This window comes from Myodes glareolus, chromosome 13, assembly GCF_982192425.1.
Source record: "Myodes glareolus chromosome 13, mMyoGla1.1, whole genome shotgun sequence".
Lineage (NCBI taxonomy): Eukaryota > Metazoa > Chordata > Mammalia > Rodentia > Cricetidae > Myodes > Myodes glareolus.
The window spans coordinates 41451284-41455479 of NC_142038.1; positions in this window are offsets into that span (position 1 = coordinate 41451284).

Here is a 4196-nt window from a genome sequence, read left to right on the forward strand (position 1 = left end):
CCTGTTTGATTGTTTTTTCTTGGTTTCTCAGGGTGTTGTTTACGGATTTACTCATTTCTTCAAATCTTTTGTTATATTTCTCTTCCATTTCTTTACTCATTTCTTCAATCTTTTTGTTATATTTGTCTTCCACTTCTTTAAGTGAGTTGTTCATACCCTGTTTAAGGGACTCTATTGCTTTCAAAATGACACTGTTTTCCACTTCTTCCGGAACAGGGTGTTTAAGTCCTTCTGTAGTAAGATGACTGGGATCTGGTGTTTTCATGTTGTTTTTCAGATTGTTGGAGGAATTCTTGCCTTGGCGTCTGCCCGTCTCTTCCTTCAAATGTTCTCTAATGGATCTTCTGGTATTGGGTCAGGTTCCCCCCTCTGATGAATCTTCTGCTAGAGGATCAGTACCCCTTGCTGGCCAGGATTCTTGCTGAGCTGATGCAGGGTCTACCTTTCCACCACTGGCAGGCAGGCTATTGAAACACAGGCACTCACTCCTGCCGGGTTGCACTTCCAGCCCAGTCCCAGCCTGCAAGCCGGCTGAGCTGGGTGATTTTATGGCCCTGAAGAGGAAGGAAGGAATAAAGGAAGGAGTTCCTGCTTGAAAGGTGGGATGGGCTAGGAGGTGAGAGGGCTTAGCCCCTGCAGAGTGGCCAGGGAGTCAAGGGGGACCCGGGATGTCTGAGCTCCTCCTTGTCGGGCTTCTGCCACGGGTCAGAGCAAAGTCACCCCAATGATGAATCTTCTGCAAGAGGATCAGTGCCCCTTGGTGGCCAGGATTCTTGCTGAGCTGATGCAGGGCCTACCTTTCCACCACCAGCAGGCAGGCTATTCCATATATACTTTTGAATAAATTTTTATACTTATTTAATTATTGTTGATTTTTGTTTTTAATTAATATATAGCATTTAATATATTTATTTATATGCCTAATTAATATATAGCATATATATATTTATGGGGTACATTGTGATTTATTTCTTTCATACATAGTTTCTCTATGTACACCAGGTTGACCTTGAATTCCTGCCTCTGCCTTTGAAGGGCTTGGACTAAAGGCATGCACCACCATACCTGGACAATGTGATATTTTAATATAAGGGAACTTAGCATCTTCTTCTCATTATTGTTTCTTTATGTTAGAGACGATCTCAGTTTGCTTTCTATTTCTGTGATAAAATACTGACCAAAATCAACTTCAAGGAGGAAAAATGTTTATTTGGCTTACAGTTTACAATAGAAGGAAACCAAGGCATGAACCTAAGGCAGAAACTGAAATAGAGACCGTGGGAGAATACTGATTATTAGCTTGTTTGCCCTGGATAAGCTACCTTTCTTATATACCTAAGGACCTGCCCAGGGGTGATATCTCCCACCATAGACTGGGCCTCCCACATCAATCAACAATAAAGAAATACCTCATAGACGTGACCATAGGACAACCTTATGGGGGCAATTCCTTGACTGAGATTCCCTCTTCTGCGGTGTGTCAAGTTAACAAGTATGATTAGCCATCACAGAACCCCCTCGCCCCTCACCTCTAACTATTGTTTACTCAATAGTTAGGTCATATGAACAGTCACTCTCTTAGGCTGCAGAGTACTGGAATTCAGGCCTGCTATCTATTTTGGTGCCTATTACTTGACTTTCTTTTCTTCTGCCTCTATACGCTTCCTAGTCTCTAAGCTTGGCTCTTCTATGCTTAGACCATTTTGGGGAGCTTCGACACCTGAAAGAGAACATGTAATACTTTTCCGTGTTTGGCTTGTTTCACTTGCCATAATGCCCTTGGGCTCCTTCCATTGTGCAGTAAATGATATAACTTATTCTAACTATTGATAATCTTTAACTGTGCCTGATATTTAATCATGTAAACTGGTCTTTATTGGAAGTAGGTTTTTATTTAAAAATTATAGTCTGCTTAGAATTTGGTGTAGCTGTCGGTTTTGGGTGTCTACTTGAGACCTACCTCCTCCAGACGAAAGGAGACACCTCCAGGTGCATCTGCCTGGCCCCATCCCAGAGTGGCCTCTAGTTTCCAAAGAGCTTAAAACCCTGCCATGATATCACTTCTCTCCACAGTCAGGTGCTCTGGAATGAGCAAATATCTGTTTACTCTTGTAAGGTGACATTCCAAAGCAATCAATACCTTAGGAGATTTCTAAAGGCTAATTTGAAACTTTGGGGACATCAATCACAGGACAGCGCCAGAATCATTTCCTAATTACGTCTTATGGAGGTCAGCTTATTGATGTGCGTGCGTTGAGTCAACAGGCTGGCTAGGAAACCACAGTGAGAAATGTGAGCCACATAGACTTGGTTGCAATAACTAACAGATGTCTTTGACGATTTGCATATGAAGCCGTCGCCAGCTTTAGAAATCCAGCTTATTAAGGGCTGAGACTATTTCAGACATTTTTTCCCCCTGCTGGAACATGCTGAAGGAAGCTGTCTATTAAAATGTCATGCATAAATGTCTTCCAGTACTGGGCTGCACTTGGCATGGGTAATTCCTGATAGTGTGTGCCTACACATTTATAAATAGCTCTCTCGATGTATTAACATTTGCACATTACTCATTTCCTATAATGCCTATTTGGGAATGTCCCCGTTCTTCATCTTACAAACAGCCTTCAAGGTAGCCTTGGCAAAGGTGTCACCATGTGGGTGTTTTCAGACGGGGATGTTGAGGTGGCTCTCATAGCCTGTAGGTAGCAAGCCGGAGCTTGACTTCCAACGCCGTACACTTCACATCATGACACAGCCTTTCCTACTGGTGTTAGTCCCTCAGCCCCTCTTAAAGCTCAGAGCGGAGTGGCTTTACATTCTGGGCATTCCTGCCATGATCACATTATCAACCTAAAGCAAACAACATTGATACGAGTCTAGGAAGCCTTGCTTCCTCGACTTCCAACTTGTGACTTTCAAAATCACACAGTTCAAATATATTCTGGAGCTTGCATTTTGTAACCATAAGCCAGTTAATAAAATACAAAAAAATGTACATTACCACTTCTCATTTGTAATTCAGATAACTGTAGTTATCATTATATATTTTATTCCTTACTTTGTAATCAGTGATTTTTTTTCCTCTGTGTGTATATGTGTGTATGTGTGTGTGTATGTGCGTATATGTGTGTATGTGTGTGTGTGTGTACACATGCACAGTAAGCCTGGCTCTTTGTGGGTGCTGAGGATCATAACTCAGGTTCCCACTCTTGTGCAGCAAGCACTTTACCCACTGAACCCATATCCCCACCCCGCTGAATTTTTAGCTGTGTTTTTATGCTTTGAAAAGTCAGAGTGAAACCCAGGCATGGTGGCATATGCCTACAAGCCTTGCAGTTGAGAGATCAAGGCAGAGGACTGAGAGCTCAGGGCCAGCTTTAGATACATGCTGAGAACCCTGTCTTAAAAAGCTGGGGGAAACCTACAAGGAAAAACAAATAGAAAAAGTCCTCTCTGAACTTATGCATGCCTACGGTGATGCTGGTTTTCTTCAATGCCAGCCCGATCAGAAGGACCACCAAAACCAGTGGAGGAGCAGAGGGAAGAAGGGAGAAGGACCGACTCTATTGGGAGGGCTGTTGACTAAGCTATTCACTTTCTCCTTGAGCCACAGAGTGTGTTCCCGCCATAAGGATATTATTAGTATATGTAAACACGACAGGAGAAAGTAGAGAAATCTAAAGCAAAGGAATCTCTCTGGTGGGAAGTATTTCTGGCACTCCTATTAGGAAATAGGCTAAATACTTTAATCACTTTGTTGAGTAGAAACAGGCAAGTGATCGCCACCCTCTGCCTCCTTTAGAAGTTGGGTCCAGATTCAGAAGGTGATCAGGTAGGAACGGCTCTGATCTCGCAGGGCAAAGCTTATGGATGTTGGGACAGGTGGAGAATGGGCTCAGTTGGCCTTTTCCTGTAGAGGGTCGGCTAGGTCCAGAATCTCTGTGACTGTTGATAACTACTAGACTCTTGTAGCACAAAATCAGACTTTTCCAATAAAACTTCATTTATATAAATAGACATCCAGCTAAATTTGTCTCACAGGTTGTATGGTTTGCATAGGACCTGCTCTTAAGTGTGGTTTGTATAGCCAGTAAGACTCCGTTGGAGAAGGAAGAAACACTTTTACAAAGCAAATAGCTACTGATGAGAAAGGTTAGTTTCCTAACCTTTATGGATACAGCTTGTTCATCCAGAAC